Genomic DNA, 23,076 nt, shown 5'->3' on the forward strand with positions numbered 1-23,076 from the left:
TTTATTTATTTATTTTTCTTTTTGGCTGCGTTGGGTCTTCAATGCTGCGCGCGGGCTTTCTCTAGTTGCAGCGAGCAGGGGCTACTCATCGTTGCGGTGCGCGGGCTTCTCATTGCGGTGGCTTCTCTTGTTGTGGAGCACAGGCTCTAGAGCACGGGGTCTTCAGTAGTTGTGGCTCGCGGGCTCAGTAGTTGTGGCGCACGGGCTTAGTTGCTCCGCAGCATGTGGGATCTTCCCGGACCAGGGTTCGAACCCGTGTACCCTGCATTGGCAGGCAGATTCTTAACCATTCTGCCATCAGGGAAGCCCCGGTGATTCAGTTTAAAGTCATTGCTTCTCCAAGGATGTTTCTAGAGATCTGGTCATTCTCTTCCTGGTACAACAAGAAAGACATCTTAGAAATGGAGATTTCCCTTATAAATGTCTGTGTTTCTTACACAAGGGTGACTCCTCCTTGGTTTGCAGAGTTTCTTTCAGGTCTCCTGTTTCTTATAAAATAACCCGCTTAAAAAAATTAACATGCCAAAGAGACACATTTGGAGGTAACACATTCTGGTCCCCCACAGGGCAGAGACACTGAAACAGATGTACATTCAAAAGACCTGTCCCTGGCATTCAGCAAACATGGTCCTTGGCCTTGGTTTCTTCATGTGTAAGTTGGAGCTGATAAAACAGATCTCTGGGGTAGTTTTGGAAATAAAAAGTATTCAAAAGAAATGAGCTATCAAGCTGCAGAAGGACCTGGAGGAACCTTAAATGCATATTACCAAGTGAAAGAAGCCAATCCGGAAAGGCTACCAGCTGTGTGATTCCAACTACATGACATTCTGGAAAAGGAAACCGCATCCCACAGGGTTAACAGAAACTGGTGACTAACAGAAATTCTTGAGCTTGTCTTACAGAGCAGCAGGTAAGGGAAAAAATTGTTTTAAAAAAAAAAAAAAACCCTCTGCTTGTAACCTGCCTTCAATTATCTTTTGACTCCTTAACTATCCCTACAGATAACACCTCTGATCTGTGGGTCGCTATAGTAACAGGGTGGGGGGCGTGGCTTAAGCCGTTTTGAAACGTGGCATCAGCTCTCGTCCAGTTCATAGTTTGGTCCATGAATGACATTCTGGGCAACTTTTGGTGTAAGGCAAAGGCAGAGAAGAAAGGTCATAGCACTTCAGTTAAGTACAAACCTCTCTCCCCTGGAGAGTAGTATTTTATCAAACCCTGGCTGACATAAGCAAATATTTCATCATTTCCTTCATAAATAACTGGTTGTTATATTCAGTATAATTTACATCTGCTTTCAATTGTGGTGGATTGGAAATTGTTAAATAACCAGTATATAATCACGGTCTGGTCAAGAAGACAGAGTCCAAAATAGGTAATTCATCAGAGAGAATTTAATATAGGGAATTGGTTAAGCAAGTTTTGGAGGACTGAAAAATCAAAAAGAGAATACGGGGAATGAAGAACTAGTGTCTTTCTGAGTTATGGTTTCTCAGGTGTGTGCCCAGTAGTGGGACTGCTGGGTCATATGGTAGTTCTGTTTTTACTTTTCTAAGGAACCTCCATACTGTTCCCCATAGTGGCTGTATCAATTTACATTCCCACCAACAGTGCGAGGGTTCCCTTTTCTCCACACGCTCTCCAGCATGTATTGTTTGTAGATTTTTTTTTTTTTTTTTTTTTTTTGCGGTACGCGGGCCTCTCACCGTTGTGGCCTCTCCCGTTGCGGAGCACAGGCTCCGGACGCGCAGGCCCAGTGGCCATGGCTCACGGGCCCAGCCGCTCCACGGCACGTGGTATCTTCCCGGACCGGGACACGAACCTGTGTCCCCTCCATCGGCAGGCGGGCTCTCAACCACTGCGCCACCAGGGAAGCCCTGTTTGTAGATTTTTTGATGATGGCCATTCTGACCAGTGTGAGGTGATATCTCATTGTAGTTTTGTTCATTGCAGCACTATTTACAATAGGCAGGACATGGAAACAACCCAAATGTCCATCGACAGATGAATGGAAAAAGAAGATGTGGTACATATATACAGTGGAATATTAGCCGTAAAAAGGAACGAAATTGGGTCACTTGTACAGACATGAATGGACCTAGAGACTGACTGTAAGAGTCAAGTAAGTCAGAAAGAGAAAAACAAATACTATGTATTAACGCATATATGTGGAATCTAGAAATGGTACAGATGAACCTGTTTGCAAGGTAGAAATAGAGACACAGATGTAGAGAACAAATGTATGGAAACTAAGGGGGAAAGGGGAGGGGTGGGATGAACTGGGAAATTGGGATTGACATATATTCACTATTAGTACTGTGTATAAAATAGGTAACTGGGGCTTCCCCGGTGGCGCAGTGGTTGAGAGTCCGCCTGCCGATGCAGGGGATGCGGGTTCGTGCCCCGGTCCGGGAAGATCCCACGTGCCACAGAGCGGCTGGGCCCGTGAGCCATGGCCGCTGAGCCTGCGTGTCCGGAGCCTGTGCTCCACAACGGGAGAGGCCGCAACAGTGAGAGGCCCACGTACCGCAAAAAAAATTTTTTTAATAAAAACAAATTTAAAAAAATAAAATAGGTAACTGATGGGAACATACTGTAGAGCACACAGAACTCTACTTAATGCTCTGTGGTGACCTAAATGGGAAGAAAATCCAAAAAAGGGGATGTATGTATAAGTACAGCTGATTCACTAACCCAACATTGTAAAGCAACTATACCCCAATAAAACAATAATAATAACCAGGGGAAACAGCTACCAACCCTAGGGCTAGGGGAACAGAGAGCAGATGTGGGGTTCCCGGGCCCTAGAAGCTCAGAAGAGGGGCCCTGAGAGCTGGGACAGACTCTGAGGAGGGACCACGTCCCCGCTGTTGCCGGCACCTCTGCCGGCTGCCAAGAAGCTGATTTAGGGAGCACCACATCCTACACTTCTGATCGTTGGCATGGGATTTCTGAACCTTCACTGACTGGGAACTCAGAAGAAACACTTAGGAGAGCAGGGGTGAGCCATGCCCCTCCCCCAGGAGCAGGTCCCTCGAGGCCCAAAGAAAATGGTCATAACTTTGACTATAATTGGAAGCTGTGGCTATTATCTGAGACTGAACCTTGTCATTCTGGAATGAAGGCTGTTTTGCAACTCGAAGCCGCTGTAGACCTTATCCTAAAAGTCATCAGGGAAGTGTTGGGACTGCACATCACTGCTGGGCCAGGGAGAACTGCCCCACGGAGCACAAGTTAGGAACAAGGCAGAGTCGCTGTGACACTGCAACCCACGGGCCCTGCTAACCTACTAGGTGCAAATATAAGATGCCCACCACACAGTAGGCACGCACTGATCGAATTGTTATTTTGAATCCCAGGGCTCTGACTCCTCCCACGAAGCTACACCAAAGGTAAGGTAAAGAGAATGTTGGATTTTCACCTCCTCAAAGATTACAAAATCCTCAGGCCCAGCTCTGCCAGGAGCAGGGCTGTCTGAAAGCGGCTCTGGGATTCCCTGTTCTGAGCGGGAAGGGCTGCCCCACGCTCAGCTTCCCACAACTTACAGGGAACAGCCACGTCCTAGGCCGAGGTCTCCAGGTGCTGGGCTGTTCCCAGTGCCCGTCAAGCACCAAAACCCAGGCTGGCTGACCCCAAGCAGCTTGTGGGTCTGTAACCGATCAGGACCCTATGGGGTCCTCCCCCATACCCTTTGCTTTAGCTCCTCCCTGAAGGACCTACGTAACAGTATTTAATGCACATTTCCTGAGTTGTTTTGCAGATGTGAAAACCCCCCACCAAAGGGAAGATGTTAACTACTGGATGACCTGAGAACGTAGCCCCAGGCCACCTGGAGCCCAAGGACTGATCATGGTAACCCCTGTGACACCGCCCTGTCACCTCACCATCAGCCAATCAGAGAACTGTGCATGAGCTGATCCCAGACCCTGCGACCCCGCCCCCCCCTCACCTGGCTTTTAAAAAGGCTTTGCCGAAACCTTCTGAGAGCTCGGGGCTTCTTAGGGCATGAGCCAGCCGTCCCCTTTCGTTTTGGTATGTTTGGCCTCACGGTGCGTCGGGCACACGAACTTGCACTAACATGTCCTTCACTAACAAGGCTGCTTTAGAATTTGCCCTACAAAAAGGGCCAGGGGCTGTTCCCTGAAACATGCCAACTGGGTCTTGCTGACCCTGGGCTTGTCAATATTTCCTGTCCCCACCCCCCAATAAATAAATAAAACTCATTCCTTTATCCATGCCATGGGATACTGTGGGATTCATCCCAGAACCCAGCGATTAGCAGTGAGGTCCCACATATGTTACTGAGTCCAACCTCACTCTGCTCGCCACATGACAGGCCAGTGAATCGGCAGACTAAAGTCTCAAAATAACCATCTTATCGGGGTTTGGATGCCAGTTTCTTTTATAGCACAGAGAGGAGGAGGAGATGAGGAAGTAAAGCCAAAAGGTCATAAGTTTTGCAAGTATCCCCTGGAATGGCCCCCCTCTTGGAGGGAATGTGTTAATTTCTTCTTTCTTGCAGCCATCCACAGGTAGACAGGTCCGGATGTTTCCCTAAACAAAGGCACTTTGGTTTAACATTCAGGCAGAGGAGCAGGGTTCCCCGAGGCAGGCCGTTATGTAGAGACAGTATCCTTTTAGTGAACAGAAGCAGCGGAGAGCAAAGGTTCAAGTAAAAGGAACAGATCCAACGTGTAGCCTGATTTGTCTCTTCCCTGTTACAGGTAGAGCCCATCTGCATAAGAGTTCCAAACACAACACAAAGCAGACTGACACATTCAAGGCACTATAATCTGGTCTCTTTCTTTCTCCCCAAATGCACATACCTCTCCACCCCAAATGCAGGCCCTACCCCAATCAGCTCTTTACTGGGCCCAGCGCTACCCACTGAGAGACCCTCCCTCTCTTCCTCCCTAGGTCCCTCCTTCCTTCTAGACCGGCTCAGATCCTCTTCAGCCGCCACAGTAGCTGTGGCAGAGGACACCCGCTGAAGGTCAGAGGTCCTGCTCCCTTCCCGGAGGGAGCAGTTGCTGCTGGAATGGCTGCCCAACTAGTCTCCTGGCAGCCGTGTGTTTAAGAAGCAGGCGTGTTTTCCTCACCAGCTAAGTGAGTAGAACCCCGAGGACCCAGAGGAAGGAAGGAAGGATCTTGGGTGTCTGAAGGAGCACGGGAAAGGCCACCTTGTCAGGACTGACTGTGCAGTGACAGTGACACAGTGAGAAATAGTTTGTACAAAAACTGAGACTTTCCGGCTTGTCTGTTACAGCAACTAGCATCACAGATCCAGCTGCCACCGGTTGCTGCTCTGCCTGACCTTGTACAGTCCTTACCAGCAGGGCCATCCGATGCCATGCTTCTCCTTAACTGGTTATGTAAGCAGAGAAAGTAGGGGGTCCCCTCGAGAAAGAGAACCAGGCATGGCTTTCATGACAGAAGAGAAGCCATTTTGGGCCTAAGTCATTTGGGGAGCTAAGTCTGGCCACCATGAATGTCCTTGGACAGGTCTCAGTAATTAACAATCGAAGGTAACAAAAGAATGCAGGGCTAAAGCGCCGTTATCAGGCAAGAGAAGTAACAATAGCAAAGGTAATACATCAGTTGCAAAGACTCCCCTTCCTGTTTCAATGGTAAAGATTAGCCTGAAGCGCTCCACCACCAGATCAACTGGAACCTAAGTGAGGATGACGTTGACCTTTTCTGACCCTTGTGACTTCAATCAAGAGAAGCTTGGCCTCTGTCAGCCACCCAAGCCCCTCCATGAATACGCACGTACCCTCAGCTTAAAACTTTGCCAGTTTTACTGTTGGGAAGACTCTGCTTTGGGGAAAATCTTACTTGCTGCAAATAATAAGTCCTTCCTTCTCACGCTCTTTGCCTTGGTTGTGTCTTGGCATGACTTCCACTGAGAAGTGAACCCAGTGTTTCGGGTCACACTACCATCACAGATCCAGCTGCCACTGACTCCCGCTCCGCTTGACCTTCCACAGTCCTTAGAGGCAGGGCCACTCAAAGCTGGTTAGGATGCTGTGGGCTACAGATGTGAGGAGCACTAAGGAACTTGCCTCACAGATAGGAAGTTCAGAGGTAGAGCTGATCCGTAGCGTTTGCACTTGGGTTTGTCCCTTCGAGGTCACATGGTGCCAGAAGTAACTCAGGGCTTCATCTCCTACAAAGTCTCTGTCTAAAAAGGGAAGGAATAATGTTTCCTCATTGTGTCTCTTTTTCAAGAATATGAAAAATTCAAGAATATGAAAACTTCCCAGAATTTTCTTAGAAGAGATTCCCTCACATCTCATTGGCCAGAATTGATCACATATGCATTTAAAATCAAAGCACATGGAGCTGAATTACCATAATGGGTCAGACAAGACTCTTTCCCCAGGCCCAGGGCTGGGGAGGGTCCCAGCCTCACCTGGGGCACATGGCCTCTGGACACCTGCACCTGGGGTAGGACATGGTATTGGACAGGCCCTAATGATGCCGAAAACTCAGTCTCTGTGCACCAGTGCCGAATCAAATCTCAGAGACAGAGTTTTGGGTGAGGTAGAAAAGAATAGCTTTATTGCTTTGCCAGGCAAAGGGGGACACAATGGGCTCGTGCCTCAAAAACTGTGTCCCAGGGGGATTTGGTGAGCAGTTTTATAACAATGGTTCAAGGGTGAAGTTGCTGGTAAGGATCAGGGTGTGTGCAGGGCCTGCATTCCTTTTTTTTTATTTGCGGTACGCGGGCCTCTCACTGCTGTGGCCTCTCCCGTTGCGGAGCACAGGCTCCGGACGCGCATGCTCAGCGGCCATGGCTCACGGGCCCAGCCGCTCCGCGGCATGTGGGATCCTCCCGGACCGGGGCACGAACCCGCGTCCCCCGCATCGGCAGGCGGACTCTCAACCACTGCGCCACCAGGGAAGCCCTGCATTGCTTTAATCTGGTGTCAGGTGGTCTCTTGGTGAACTTCTCTGGTTCCTTTGATCTGGCCTCAGGGGGTCTCCTGACGAGCTTCTTGAGGGTATCAAACCGTGGCCTTCTCTGCAATGGAGAATGCTTGGAACCCCCTGCTATTCCAGCGGCTAGCACTTGGCTCTTTCGCTGCTGTGGACCTGGGTTCGATCCCCAGTCCCTGGCTGGGGAACTAAAATCCCACAAGCCAAGCGGCAGGGCCAAAAAAAAAAAAAAAAGAATGCTAACATCTTCAAACATATTGTCCTGCGTATCCCTTGAAGCGGAACCAGGACCTGCCCCGAGGCTGCACTATTGTTTCTGGGCTGCTCCTCCCTTGTCTCTGCATCCCCTCCCTTCCCTGACTAGCAACACTTCCACTCTGTCTTTTGGAGCTCAGGGAAGGTCATGGAGGCTGGAGTCTGTTCCCTACAAACAAGAAACAGGGGACACAGAAAGGCTTCCATGCCCAGGAGCCCCACGGGGTCCTGCTTGGTTTCACTAACACCATAATCAGATTCATATGTGTCCCATGTTTTCCTTTTATCATCTCAACCTGTGAAAGGTATAAAATACTGGGCAGGAGACCTGGATTCTGAAGAGCCACCAACATGTCACAGGGACAGAGTTGGAGGGAAAGGTATGTTACAGGGCACCAAAACCTCAAGAAATGACACGGAGGGACCAGGAGTCTGTAAACAATGACAACGACCATTACTCCTTGCTCCAAGGCTTCTAACTCTTTCCTGCCTTGTGACACAGGCCTCAGTTTTGTCACTTGGTAAGTGTGGAAGCTCGCTAAGGCCTCAAGTCCCCTGATGGTAACTTTCTGCAGCGCCAGGACCGGGTCTTCCCTCTTCCTCTGCATCCCCATCATCACGGCTCTGGGTGCAGGGCTGGCATTCTGTGGGGACAGTAGCCAGTCAAGAATTTTAATGTTTACACTTCAGCTCTGTGGGAGAGCCTGTGATATTGTGATTTATAACAAGAAGTGTATTTGGTCTTCATCCTGTTTCTGGCACAGAGCTCCTAAAACCCTTGGAATTTCCTTAGTGAGAACAATAAAGGGGTACTGTTTTAACCAACTCCTGTCAACCACACCCGAGGTTATGTTAATGAGGTGACTTTTGGAATGCACCTAAAGATGGGGCTGGTTGTCAGGGGAACCAACTAGGCGATTGGAGGGTTGGGCATTTCAGTCTCACCCCTTGACCTCCGCTAAGAGGAGACGAGCTAGAGGTTGTATCTACCAATGGCCAATGATTGAATCCATCATGTTTACATAATGAAGCCTCCATAAAAACCCAAAAGGATGGGTGTGAAGAGCTTCCAAGTTGGTGAACCAGAACACGTCCACGTGTGCCGTGCTGGGCCTCAGGCTCCCCGGGGACAGAAGCTTCTGCCTTGGACACCTCACCCCATATATCTCTTCATCCGGCTGTTGATTCCTATGCTTTAATATCCTTTGTAATAAACTCATAGTCTAGTGAGTAAACTGGTTCCCTGAGTTCTCGTAGCCGTTCTAGCAAATTAATGGAACCCAGGACAGGGTAGTGGGAACCTCTGATGTGTAGCCAGTCAGTCAGAGCATGGTTAACGACTTGGATGTGCACTGACATCTGAAGTGGGTGGGGGGGTGAGCAGTCTTGTGGGACTGAGCCCCCAACCTGTGGAATTCGATGCTGTCTCTGGGTAGATGGTGTCAGAACCATGTTGACCTGTAGGATACCCAGCTGCTGTTGGAGAACTGGTGTCAGAGCTATAGAACCCAACATCTACGAAATAGGTGCTTTGTAGTTGTACTGAAGCATGAAATCTGAATCCTATGCTGTGAGGATGGTCTGTAAGAGGAGATCAGTCAGCTGGTGGGGGAGGTTGGGAGGTGCTTCGCAAAGGCTACACTGAGGAGTGAGATGGACCTGAGTTCAAATCCTGCCTCTGATGCTGAGTGACCTTGCACAAGGCACTCAACCTCTGAACTCCTGACTATAGAATGAGAAGTAATTTGTGCCCTGCAGCGTTGCTTGTAGGCACATAGAGGGGCTCCAAAGTTGGTGACTGACCTTGACATTGTGTTGCTGTCCTGATGAACACACCTGGAAAGAGTGAGAGGTCTGAGTGAGGAAACCCACCCCGGGGCTGTGACCCAGCATTGGAGGCAGGTTGCTAGGATACTGAGGCAGGTTGGAATCGCTGGTAGGCAAGGAGCCAGCAGCTGCTCAGGGTTGGGGGACCACTGGAAAGAGTTAGACCCAGAAATCTTGGGGCAAGGAGGAAGGACCACCTTCAGACTCCTGGGCATTTCTTGAAGGGTTTTGACCCTGGTAAAGTGTGCTCTCCAGCGCGACCCCTATGAAGCATTGGTGATTTCAAGATTCACAATAAAATTCCTCCAACCACCTGGCCTCTGAGCTCTTCCACCTCCTCACCCACTCTCAGTGCCAACGGCTTTCAAATTTGTTTGTCTATGACCCAATCATATGTGTGACTCAGGACACACAGGCACCATGGGTACAGACCTCAATAAAATAAGGCTTTATCATACGAAACTTACCCTTCCTACACACATTGATCTCTGCTACTTCCTGTTCTGTTCTATTTCATTTTTAGAGATGCACTAACTTAATTTTACAATCCACTGTTGGGCTGTGTCTCTCACTTTGAAAGACACTGGCCTCGATTTTTTTCATGGCTTTGCCCCAGCCTTAGAGACCAAAAAGTTGAGGAGGAACCAGCAAAGGTGGACTGAGACAAAGTAGCCAGTGAGGCAGGAGAACAAAACGCCCCTTCATCACTCAGTCCAGGTATGCACCATCTCATCTCCTCCTGTCTCTCAAACTCCTTCCTCTAGAACTTTGAACCCAACCATTTTCCCACCCTATCCAGAGCCTTCCATCCCTTGACCTTGCCACCTGCCCCTGCCTCTCATCCCTCCTGATGTCACTTCCTCTTTGTCTGGTTTAGATTATACAGCTCATAATAAATCATGCACTCAATGATTCATTCAATCAACAGCAACCCAGGACCCACACTGTACCAAGCACTGTTCTAGGTGCCGGAGATACAACAGTGAAAAAACAAAGGCTCTGCCTGTGCAGCGCTTTTTATTGAGGGAAACAGACAATAAACAAATAAAGCAGAACATTGAAGCTGTTTCAGTATAACAGCCAGTGCAAGAGCCTAAGGCAGCAGGGTGCCGGCAGGTCCCAGGGACAGTGCAGAGACCGGCGAGATCAAGAGAGTCACGGGGAGGGGGTCAGACAGGAAACAAGAGACGGATGGCCTCACAGGCTATTCCAAGGACTTTGGGTTTTAGTCTAAATGAGGTGGGCTGCCATTGCAGGGTTGGGGGAGAGGAAGGGTCCTGATCTGACTCAGGTCTTCAAAAGCTCCCTCTGTTTGGAGAATAGATTCTAGGGAAACCAAGGAAGAGGATGCAGGTTAAGATACCATTGGATTAATCCAGGTGAGAGATGACGGTGGTTTAGACCAGGGTAGTAGGGGAGGAGGATCTAATTAGGAAGGTCAGTCTAACAGCATTTGCTGATAGGAGTCAGGAGGACACCAAGGTGTTGGACCTGAGCAGTGGAAAGTTTGGAGCTGCCTTTTACTGATAAGCGCAGACTTTAGGAAGAGATTTGCTGGTGAGGGAATCAGGCATCGAATTTTACCTACATCAGTCGGCAGTCCAAACAGAGGAATACATGGTCAGAAGTTCAATATATGAAGTTCAGGAGGGGAGTCCAGGAAGGAGCTCTAAACTGGGAGATAAATACAGCAACCAGCTCTCTTGGGTATGGCCAGGAGAAGTGTAAATAGCTACAACCACTTTGGAAAACCACTTGGCATTTTTTTTATGACATCATAAGATGATATCATCCATCAGAAATTCCTCTCCTAGGTACCTACCCAACAGAAGTGCTTACATGGGCGCACTAGGAGATGTGTAAACCCTTGTTCTTAACAGGGCTGTTTATTATTGCAAAGAGCAGCCAGAGAGTTCCCGGCGGGAGAGCGGACAAGTAAGTTGTTTTTGTCACATGATGAAATACTGTATAGCAGTGAACACAAAGGGGTCTGAGTCGTGCTTTTAAAACTATACGTCAGATCATGTACTCCTCTGCTCAAACCCTGCAACGGTTTTGCATCTTTCTTGGGGTGAAAGCCAATCTTTACAAGGGCCTGCAAGCTCTCTGCTGGATCTGGTCCCCACTACCTCTCTGTCCTCATCGTTTTCTCTCTGGCTCAGGCCAAGCAGGCTGCCGCCTTCCTGTTGTTCTGCCTGAAAAACTCTCCCCCAGATACACACCGGCATACTTCTCCCTGCTCTTCAAGTGCCACCCTATCAGTGGGGCCTCCCCAGCTGGCCTCCTCATTGTAATCTAGCCCCCTTAACCTGCTTTCTTTCTTTTCACAGCCCAGTCCCCCCAGTTTGTGTCCCCCAAGGAGAATATAGGCTCCTGGAGGGCAGGACATCGTCTGGATGGTCCTGCCACTAGGGCCACCTCCAGGACGGCTGAGCCCCCGCCCAGATATTCTTTCTCTGGGCTCCTATCTAGATAGACAATTGGAGTCACACAGAATCAGCATGTCAGCACCATTCCGGCAGCTCAGTCTCCCATGGTCCCACACCGGCCGGCGGCACAAGCTGACCCCCGGAACTGAGGCCTGGCCGCGGGGCCCAGAGCTCCTGGGCTCAAGTCCATGCAGGGGGTAGAGGGTGGGGAGTGGGGATATGGGGACCCCACCCCAGTCTACAGGCAGCACTGCCTCACCCACAGAAGGTGTCACTAAAAATTATTGCAAGGATACCCTGAGCTTGATTCTTTTCTTTCTAACCTCCCCTACGTCCAAACTCTGGCTAAGAGACCACAAGCATTCACCTGAACAAGGGCTGCCCACCCTGGAGTGCAGTTTGCCAGCTCACACAGAGAGGAAGCCTCCGAACACAGAAGAGGGCATCCCTGCCACGCCCAAGGCTGTTATCTGGGGGCCACGCCCAAGGCTATTATCTGGGGGCCACGCCCAAGGCTGAGTTATGGGGGGATTATTCAGGGAAGTGGGGCATCTTGATTTGCATGAATGAGCTTCCTGGACCCCCAGGGCTCAGGTTGGCCACACAGAACTGCTTCCAAGGGGATGCAGCCCCAGCTGCCTTCATTAATGAGCTGGAACCACAGATCAGATCTCCCAATGGCCTCTCGTGGGGCTTTTCTCTGAGGCTCTAGAGGGCAGGGGCCAGGCTCTCTGCTCCCTGGACCTGGGACTGAACAGGTAGGTCTTGGGCCAAGATACTGCCGTATCTCACCAATCTGGATTCTCTCAGCAGCACTCACGACAGAGATGCTCTAACGCCCGTTTTTACGAATGAAGAAACTACAGCTCAGAGAGGTTAAGTAATTTGCCCAAAACCACACAGTAAGTGAGGGGGTCAGGATTTAAGCCACATCTGTTTGCCTCCAAAGCCCACAGTACCGGCCTCCTCTGCCAGGCACACGCCTCTCAGGAACGCAAAGGCCTCCGGAGCCTGGGAATCTGAACTCCCTGGCGCTTGGGGCCCAGCCTTCAGTGCCCATAACAGGAAACAGGGTACGTAGGTGCCTAAGAGGCAGAGGAGGGGCCCCGAATACAAGAGCCTGAAGTATTCCCAGTGGAGGGGGATACTGTGGACGCTGTGCTGGGTGCCCACCTGAGCAGAGTTGGCCGGACCCCAGAATGTCCAGTGTACTTTCCAGACCAGACCCTCCTGCCCTCAAGCCAGGTGCCCACTCACTGTGGACAAGTCACAGGGGAGGACGAGTCCCAAAGTCGTGTGGGGTCACAGCCGGGGGCCTCCAGCTGAGGTAGATGGGGAGCTGTCCTCACAATGGACATTCACCTGTCCAGGCTAGACAGGCGGCCTTCTCGCCTGGCCGGTGCTGGGAAGAGCAGCGCCAGCTCCTGTGGGGGAAGGAGCCGGACCCAGGGGGAAGGAGGTCAGCCTCTCTCAGAAAGAATTCTCAGAAAGTCTCTGCCCACTCCCGGGACGGCAGGGGCGAGCCCTGGAGCCAAGATGAGCGCTCTGGGCGAGAGAAGGTGGAATTTCCCCACAAAAGAAAATGGCAGGAATTTAATTTTTGTTTCTGAGAGGAAGAGGATAGCGATGAGAGGGCAAAGGAAGGAAGAGGAGTGAAGGTGGGGAAAGAGGGAGGGATGCTCAATAACAGGGAGCCAGAGCCGGGCTGCAGAAATGTTGGAAATGCCGCAAGAAGCTGGTTTCGTAAGAACATGTGGGCTAATATCCAGTCTGCAGCCTTCACTGCTGCTCTGTACGTTCCCTCCATCTCCCTGGGCACCTGGAAAGCCTGCCGCACACACGGATGCCTCGCGGTGGGGCGGGAGAAGGTGGATTTTGAAACAAAGGGAAAAGGTTGCTAGGTTGACAAACGATATCGCTGTCCGGGAAGAAGCAGGAAGTCAGGGTCACTTGACCAAGAGAAGGCACCCCGACCTCCACCCCAGGCCACCTTAGAAACGGTGCGGAAGACGTTGGACTTTCCACAATGGAGGCTGAAGAAATCGGCCGGTATTATCTAGATGTCGACAGATGTGCTAACCCAGCTGCCCAGAGCCTCCCTTCTGTTTTTTTTTTTTTTTTCTTTAGTTACTAACATAATTGTCACTTCTTTAGTACCCACAGTCCAATGAAGACTGGGAAAACTTGTTACATAAATAAAAAGGATTCATCCTTATTTCCACTAGGAATCTTTCCAGCACCGTAAGTGGTCTGGATGTGCTTAGCTTACTGATATGTAGATTCCTTCTAATGAACTACAACGCAAAGAGCAGAGAGGTATCTTCCCCTCTTCACTACGGGTGCTCAGCTCCAACACACTCTGAAGCTATAACACTGTAAAGCCCCAAATCAAAGTAAGATGATGATATTATTATTATTATAAATAGGTTGCTTAGATACATGATCCCCAAGCCCAGACCCTTGTCGGTCTTAGAAGGAACAGAGCCTTGAATAAAAATTGACAGGGCTATCCCTTTCCATCAGGGTCTAATCATGACCCCATGGGTCGCTGCTTTGGGCACCTTGGGTGCCGGTTTTCAAGTATCACCCAGAGAACTTTCTCAGTGCAGTCGTGGGAGATGCCCCTTGGTGACGGCATGCACCGCAGCCCTGAGTTAACCTCATCACTGCTCTGAGCCTCTGCTTCCTTACCTTCAATGGAGACCCCAATACCTACCTTCCAGGTTGTAGGGATTAAACAGGAAAGCCCCCTCGATGGTTAATTTGATGTGTCACCGTGGCTAGACCACAGCGCTCAGACATGCAGACAAACATTATTCTGGGTTGTTTCTGTGGGGCTGTTTTTGGATGGGATTTACACTTAAATCTGTGGAATTGAGTAAAGCAGACCGCCCTCCATAATGTGGGTGGGTCTCATCCAATGAGTCGAAGGCCTGAGTAGAAAGAAAGACCAACCTCCTCTGACATTCTGCAGCAGGCAGACTTCAATCTTGAACCAAAACACCAGCTCTTCCTGGGGCTCCAGGCTGACAGCCCACCCTGCAGTAAAGGTCACTGCCCCCAGGGCTGTTGTGAAGCTGAAAGAGATAAGCTTTGCACAAAAACTGTGGGGTTCTATCAGCTGTGGGTCTTATCAGATCTTGCAGCCTAGGTACCCAGAGTCAGTGTGATTCCCAAGCAGCTCCGTGGGGTGGATGACACACTCATCTGCATAAACAGCTTCTGTCATTGCTCCTCGGGGTGGGCAGGGGCGTGCTGTCTTGTGGGTGTACGATGGCCCGGTGAAACATCACCACCTTCCTCCTCCGGGAGAGATGTTCCCTGCTGGGTTGAACTTTCAAAGCAAAAATCTAAGTATACGTGGAGGTAAAGGGGCTTAAACACGGAAATGCCCTTGGAAAGGTTCTGGCCACGGCTCTCATCTTGCAGTTGGGGAACAGAGAGGGGGCCCATTTGCACAAGGACAGTTGGGGACAGAGCAGGAGCAGAGCCCTGGCCCATTGTCCTGTGGTTTCAGGTGACCTATGTCAATGAGAAACAAACCGGTTAAGGAACTTTCTCTAGATCACACTGCAGCAGGTGGTGGAGCGGGATACGAACCCAGATCCTCCCCATTTGAACCCAGGCTCTTCTCACGGCCCCTGAAGGGGAAGTTGAGAGACGCTGGGCACAGATCTGTATTATATACAATGTTGTGTGTATATATATTGTGTGTGTATATATATGTGTATACACAACATTGTATATAATTCTTTTCCCTTATAGGTTATTACAAAATATTGAGTACAGTTCCCTGTGCTATACATAGGTCCTTGTTGTTTATCTATTTTATGTATAGTAGAGATAAAATAAACAGATTCTTTTCCCTTACAGATTATTACAAAATACTGATTGTAGCTCCCTGTGCTACACAGTAGGTCCTTGTTTATCTATTTTATGTACAGTGGTGTCTGTATGTTCATCCCAAGCTCCTACTTTATCCCTCCCCCCCCTTTGATTTCTCTTGACCTAAACCACCGCCTTGCAACCCCTTTCCCTCCCACAGCTCCACAGAGATCTGCGTCAACAAAGTGCCACTCAGCACACGTCTATGGAGTGCCCTCTGCGTGCAAGGCATGGTGACATCAGATCTAAAGGGAAACAGACTCACCAAACGTGGGGTGCAGGGCCACAAACCAGGAAATGGACAATTACAGTCCAGAGGAGGAAGCAGTCTGACAGTGCCAGACGAGGACTTGGAGAGCACACAGGGAGACGGGTTTAGGAAAAACCTCCTGAGAAAGTGACCTGTAAGCTGAGACCCCTGGTGCTACAGCGGAGTTAACTGACACGGTGAACAGTGCAGGCTGGAGTCTTTCTAAAGCCCTAATCTGACCAAACGCCACCAGCCCCCGGCCCCTCCCCACCTCTGACTAGCAGCCCTCCTTGGCTTCCCGCACCTGAATGAGAAAATACAAACTTCTGAGCATGGCCTGCATCCCATTGGGGGCTGTTTAGGATACCTCTGCCACCTCCAAAGGAGGACGGCGAGTAGAGTGGCAATGGCAGCAAGAGACTTGGGTCAGAGGCAGGTCTGGGGGCTGGGGTGGGGGCATAAGAAGGAGGTCGGTGAGCCCACAGTGAGCCCTGGAATGGGTGCGCTCACCCAAGGGAAGGGAGCAGAATGGGAAGAGAAAGAGGAACACCAAGATTGAAGAAACCAAAGCGTCCCAAGCCAAGACAGGACGGGAGAGGCAAAACCCACCGGCAGGTGCCGTTGTGTGGACCACGAGCTGGCTGCTGACCCGTTTCCTGGGGCCACACGCACGCACGGGAGGTAGACGGCCTGGTTTTGAAGCCACTCCCTCCCTGGGTGTGGGCTCTGCTCAGTGTGACCTCACTTAGCCTCTCCCCTTCGGTCTCCTCGTCTGTCAAATGGCTTAGTAATAGTACCTGCCTCTTGGGGTGGCTGTCTGAAGACTCAGTGGGTCACCACACGCAAGCACCCAGAACAGCACCTGATACACAGAGCTCGATAAGCGTTCGATTAGAAAACATGACGGGCCGAGGAGTGAAGGCGCTGGAGGGGGTGATGCTCTGAGCCTAAGCTCATCTTTCGAGGAGTTTGACCCCAAAGTGGGGGAGAAAAACAGCAGCTGACGGTGATGTGGGAGTCAGGGGAGGGTTTACTTTTTAAAACAGGAAAAATCTGAGCATGTTGGAATGCTGGCTGGCTGGAGCCCCGAAGGAGGGGAAGGTGGAAGACCTGGGGAGTAGGGGGCAGAGGCGGAAGTTTTCAGGTGCCCAAGGGAGGGCGGGAGGGAGGGGAGGTGGGGCAGATGCCAGTCAGTGGGTAGGTGGGTGGGAGTGGGAAGCTGGGGCACCACCTTCCCTTTACTCCCCGGAGGAGATGATGTCACCGTCCGGGGAATGAGGAGGTGGGCAGCAGGCCAGCCGAGAAGGGCAGACCCGCCCTCGAGAGGAAGGGGAGAACCTCTTCCTATCTGTCCAGCCGAGAATAACCCCTCCCCTCAGGGACATGACGAGTCACAAGACGGTTTCCCAGCACATCCTCATGCCACCCTCGCGACAGCCCCAAGGGATATTTTTGTCACCCTCACTTGTGGGAAGGAAACCAAGTCCGAGGAGGGTTAAGACAACAAACCTAGAACCACAGTACAGCGTGGGGCTGCCGCACTAGGGCTCCCCCAAGGTCCTCCTGGAGGCACTCGCGCACACTCACACTCACACACACACACACACACTCACATATACATACACACACTCACACACTCACATACATACACACACACACTCACATACACACACGTTCACATACACACACATATTCACATGCAGACACACACATTCACATACACACTCACATACACACACACATACACACACACTCACATATACACACACATACACTCACACACTCACATACATACTCACACACACTCACACGTTCACATACACACACATATTCACATGCCGACACACACATTCACATACACACTCACATCCACACACTCACATCCACACACACTCACACACATACATACACACTCACACACACTCACATACACACACGTTCACATACACACACATATTCACATGCAGACACACACATTCACATACACACTCACATACACACACACACGCTCTCATACACACACGTATACACACTCATTTTCTCTCTCTCACACACACACACACACACACACACACACACACTCGCGCAAACACCCTCCCTAAGGGCCTGGCCAGAAAGGGCTGCCACCCACCGTGCCAGGCAGAAAGTTGCTTGGGAAAACGCCCCTGCTACAGGGATGACCTCGAATGTACCCTCACCCAGGGGGAAAGTTAGTCAGTTATTCACAATGAAGAAAAGCAGGCGCAGGACAAGGGGAATCGTGTGCTAACATTTGTGTCATAAGGGGGATGTGCGTGTGCTTGCTTCTAAGTCATGGAACATGTCTGGAAGGATGCCAACAACTGTGCAATGGTCGCCTGGGGGAGGGGAGCTGGCGGTCGGAAGGAGGGAGACTTTCAGCGGATTCCCTTCTGTGCCTTCTGAATTTTGAAATGGTTAAATGAAGACATGGACGCTTTAAAAGACAAACTAGTGCTTTGACTGTGGTGAGTAACACTCTACTGAAAACACACCCCACGGCCAAGCTCCGTGGTGATGTCATGACTGGAAGCCCACCATTCCACCCCTGGTCCCTCTGGCCCTTCCTTTCCCTCTCCCTGGGCTTCTAGAGTCCACATCTTACCTTCTTCAGCCTCTGGCCCTGAGGCATCCCTGTGAATCTGAACCGCAGGAGCCAGGGACCCAAGTGCGGGCAGCCACAGCCCCCCAGCTGCGGCCCTCGAGGATGTGGCGGGCAGACCACGTCAGGTTCTGTGATCTGGGACTGTCCTCGTTCACCCCGTCTGGTCGCCACAGTCACTCACTCAATTAGGTCTAAAAATGTACTTGTAAGGAAGTCACAGTAAGAAGGGTCTAAAGGATTCCAGGGACCCCCAGTAACAGCCATACTGGGGGCCCCGTAACTCAGGAAGGGGACATTGCCCAGGACCCAGGGCACTCTGGAGCCCGACCACCTCTCGGGCGGGCTGCCTCTTTTCCTGCTGTTTCTGGGCAACTTCCTGCTTCTCCCCGCTCTACCACAAGGCCCAGCCCATCCCCAGCACGCCAAGGTGGGCACAGCCCTGACGGCAAAGCCCCACCAAGGACCCCTGGCCAGCCTGTGGTGGGGCTGCTCTCACGTGGGTGCTGCTGCTGGACCACCCATCCATGGCCAGAGGAGACAGGGCCACATGATCCAGGACAGTATCTCTCAGAAGGGGCTGTGGGCCGGGGATCTTATGGTATATCCCAAATCCCTAGGACACCTGCAATCCAAGAGCCTTAGTTCACCCCCAAGGCTGGCCTGGCCTCACCTGACCCCTGGGGAGCTGCCTCTCCTGGAAGTATTCCTATGAACAGAGGGGAAGGTACCCTTCCCAAGTCTGAGAGCCAGAAGAAATACCTCTGATATTTGTTACAAGGGAGAAGGTCCAGGTTTATAAATACCTGACTACAAAGGGCCCACACAGGCACAACCCAGCTTCCTGCCGCCTCTGCTGCCACAGCCCCTGGCAGCCACCCCACTTGCTGTTGTTGCCAGGACTCCAGCAGTGGTGAAAGTATTTGGAGATTTTGGGCAAATCCATGCACGCAAAAATAGAGAAAAGTAAACCGCAGAAACAGCGTGGGATTTTAAATCGGAAAGTTCTAGATTTTATCTCTACATCTGCTACTTACTAGCTATACGATCTTAGGCAAGTCCCTTAACCTCACTGAGCCTCAGTGTCTTCATCTGTGAAGTGAGAGTGACAATACCTAATGCACAAGGTTGATGTGAGAATTAAAGAATGCGGATGACAGAGCCTGGTAGAAGCCAGAAAACTTGCTTTCCCAGCCTCCTTTGTAACCAGGTAGCAGGCATGTGACCTAAGCTTCACCCACCAGAGGAAACCACCTGAGGTTTAAAACTGGGGAAGTGAAGAAAGAGTGTGAGGAAGCAGGTACCAGGGGGGCTGCATCTCCTGGTGATGAAGGAGATAGAGGCGTGGGGGTCTGGGACTTGCTGGAGAGGAGGTTCCAGTGTCTGGGGGACCAGTGTTGGCCATATGAGATGCACTGCCCATGACCAGAGATGGACACAAGCCTTCGCTGATCTAGTTAGAGATAGGGTCTGTGTAGCCTGCAAGCTGGGTTCTCTGGTCCTACTGGAAGTTCCCTGGGAATCAAATATCCTAAAATAAATTCCTTTTCTGACCAAAACATGAATGAGTTTTATATTTTGCAACTAAGAACACTGACACACACACACACACACACATAAACTACCTGATTTATTTTATTTCAGTCTTAATGAGGTATAATCGACATATAAAATTGCAAGATATTTAAGGAGTACATCATGGTTATTTGATATACATATACATTATGAAAGGATTCCCCCTATCTAGTTAATTAACACATCCATCACCTCACATATTTATCTTTCGGTTTTTTTGGTTTTTTGTTTTTCGGTAAGAACACTTAAGTTCTACTGTCTTAACAATTTCAATGATACAATACATTGTTATCACCTAAAGTCACCTTGTTTTACATTAGATCCTCAGACCCTATTCATCTTATAGCTGAAAGTTTGTACCATTTTACCAACCTCTCCCTATTTCCCCACCCCCCACCCAGGCCCTGGCAACCTCTTTTCTACATTCTGTTTCTATGAGTTTGACTTTCTTTTTCTTTTTAAAATTCCACCTATAAGTAATAACATGGAGTATTTGTCTTTCTCTGTCTGGCTTACTTCACTTAGCATAAAGCTCTCAAGTTCCATCCCTGTTTTCACAAACAGTAGGATTTCCATCTTTCTCGTGTCTGAATAACATTCCGTTGTATATACATCTTCTTTATCCATTCATCCATCAGTGGACACTTAGGTTGTTTCCATATCTTGGCTGTTGTGAATAATGCTGCAATGAACATGTGAGTGCAGATATCTCTTTGATATCCTGTTTTCCTTTCCTTTGGATAGATACCTAGAAATGGGATTGCTGGATTATATGGTAGTTCTATTTTTAATTTTTTGAAGAACCTTCATACCATTTTCCATAGTGGTTTTAATATCAGCATAATGCTGGCCTTATAAAATGAGTTTGAAAGTGTTTCTCCTCTTCTATTTTTTAGAAGAATTTGAGAAGTATTTTTATTAATGCTTCTTTAAGTGTTTTGTAGAATTCACCAGTGAAGCCACTTGGTCCTGGACTTTTCCATCTTGGGAGGATCTGATTACTGATCTAATCTCCTTACTAGTACTAATTGGTCTGTTCAGATTGTGTGTTTCTTCATCATTCAGTCTTGATAGGTTGTATGTTTTTAGTAATGTATCCATTTCTTTTAGGTTGTCCGATTTGTTGGCATATAATTGTTCATAGCAGTCTCTTATGATCCTTTGTATTTGTGTGGTCATTTGTATCAGTTGTAATGTCTCCTCTTTCGTTTGTAATTTTGAGTCCTCTCTCTTTGTTTCTTGATGAGTCTAACTAAAGTTTTGTCTATTTTGTTTATCTTTCCCAAAAAACAGCTCTTAGTCTCATTGCTCTTTTTAATTGTCTATTTAGTCTTTATTTCATTTATTTCTGCTCTGATCATTGTAATATCCTTTCTTCTACTAACTTTGGGCTTAGCTTGTTCTTAGTTCCTTGGGGTATAAAGTTAGGTTGTTTATAGGTGATCTTTCTTTTTTCTTAATGTAGGCATTTATCACTATACACTTCCCACTTAGAACTGCTTTTGCTGCATCCCATGAGTTTGGGTATGTTGTATTTCCATTTTCATTTTTCTCAAGATTTTTTTTCTCTTTCAATTTCTTCTTCAACCCATTGGTTGTTCTGCAGCATGTTTGATATCTATATATTGGTGATTTTTCCAGTTTTCTTCTTATAATTGATTTCTAGTTTCATACCGTTGTGGTTGGAAACAATGCTATGATATGATTTCAATCTTCTTAAATTTATTGACTTGTTTTGTGGCCTAACATATGATCTATCCTGGAGACTCTTCCATGTGTATTTGAGAAGAATGTGCATTCTGATACTGTTAAGTGGAATGTTTTGTAAATGTCTGTTAGGTCCATCTGGTCTAATGTGTAGCTCAAGTATAATGTTTCCTTATGGATTTTCCTGCTGGATGATTTGTCCACTGTTGAAAGTGAGGTAGTGAAGTTCCCTGCTATTATTATATTGCTGCCTATTTCTCCCTTCAGGTCTATTGATATTTGCTTTATTTATTTAGGTGCTCCCATGTTGGGTACATAAATAGTTACAAATGTTATATCTTCTTGTTGAATTGACCCCTTTGTCTCTTGTAACAGTCTTTGGCTTAAAAGTCTATATTGTCTGATATAGGTATAACTATCCCTGCTTTCTTTTGGTTTCCATTTGCCTGGAATATCTTTTTCCATACCTTCACTTTCAGTCTATATTAGTCCTTAAGGCTGAAGTCAATCTCTTGTAGGCAGCATATAGTTGGTCTTGTTTTTTATGGCATTCAGCCACTCTATATCTTTTGATTGGAGAATTTAGTCCATTTACATTTAAAGTAATCATTGATAGGTATGGACTTATTATTGTCATTTTGTTAATTATTTCCTGGCTATTTTGTAATTTGTTTGTTCCTTTCTTCTTCTCTCATTCTTTTCTTTGGTGATTTGACGATATCCTATAGTAGTATCTTTGGAGTCCTTTCTTTTTATCTTTTGTGTATTTACTATAGGTTTTTGCTTTGTGATTACCATGAAGCTTACGTAAAACAGCTTATATTTATAACACCCTATTTTAAGCTGATAACAACTTAACTTTGGACACATACTAAAGCTCTAGATTCTTACTTTCCCCACACATACATTTTATGTTTTTGATGTCACCATTTATATTTTTTTTACCTTGTGTACCCATTAACAAATTAATGTAGTTATAGTTATTTATAATACTTTTGTCTTTTAACCTTTATACTACATTTATAAGTGATTTACCCACCACCATTACATTAGAGTATTTTGAATTTAACTATATATTTACCTACACCAGTGACATTTATACTTTCATATGTTTTTCTGTTACTAATTAGTGTCCTTTCATTTCAGGTTGAAGAACACCCTTTAACATTTCTTTTAAGGACAGTCTAATGGTGATGAACAGCCTCAGTTTTTGCCTGTCTGGAAAACTCTTTCTCTCCTTCAGTTCTGAAACACAAGTTTGCTGGGTAGTAGTCTTGGTTGGCAGGTTTTTTTTTTTTCTTTCAGCATTTTGCATATGTCCATATCATGCCATTCCCTTCTGGCCTACACAGTTTCTGCTGAAAAATCTGCAGGTAGTCTTATGGGGATTCCCTTGTATGTAGCAAATATTTTTTTTTCCTCTTGCTGATTTTACACTTGATCTTAGCCAAAAGCATGAGAAGCAATCCTCTTGCTGATTTTAAAATTCTCTCCTTGTCTTTAATTTTGACAATTATACTCTGTCTCAGTGTGGATCTCCTTGGTTTCATCTTGATGGAACTTTCTAGGCTCACCAGATCTGAATATCT

At 48.3% G+C, this 23,076-nt stretch overlaps 1 long non-coding RNA gene across 1 annotated transcript; it reads right to left on the reverse strand.

The window, feature by feature from the left end:
• Positions 1-14,615, reverse strand: LOC125960469 (uncharacterized). Its single transcript, XR_007470141.1, has 2 exons — positions 14,406-14,615; positions 1-373 (listed from the first exon to the last, which is right to left on the reverse strand). It is a non-coding gene; the product is annotated as an uncharacterized LOC125960469 (long non-coding RNA).
• Between the last annotated feature and the right edge of the window lie 8,461 nt (positions 14,616-23,076).

This window comes from Orcinus orca, chromosome 11, assembly GCF_937001465.1.
Source record: "Orcinus orca chromosome 11, mOrcOrc1.1, whole genome shotgun sequence".
In the NCBI taxonomy this organism is placed as follows: domain Eukaryota; kingdom Metazoa; phylum Chordata; class Mammalia; order Artiodactyla; family Delphinidae; genus Orcinus; species Orcinus orca.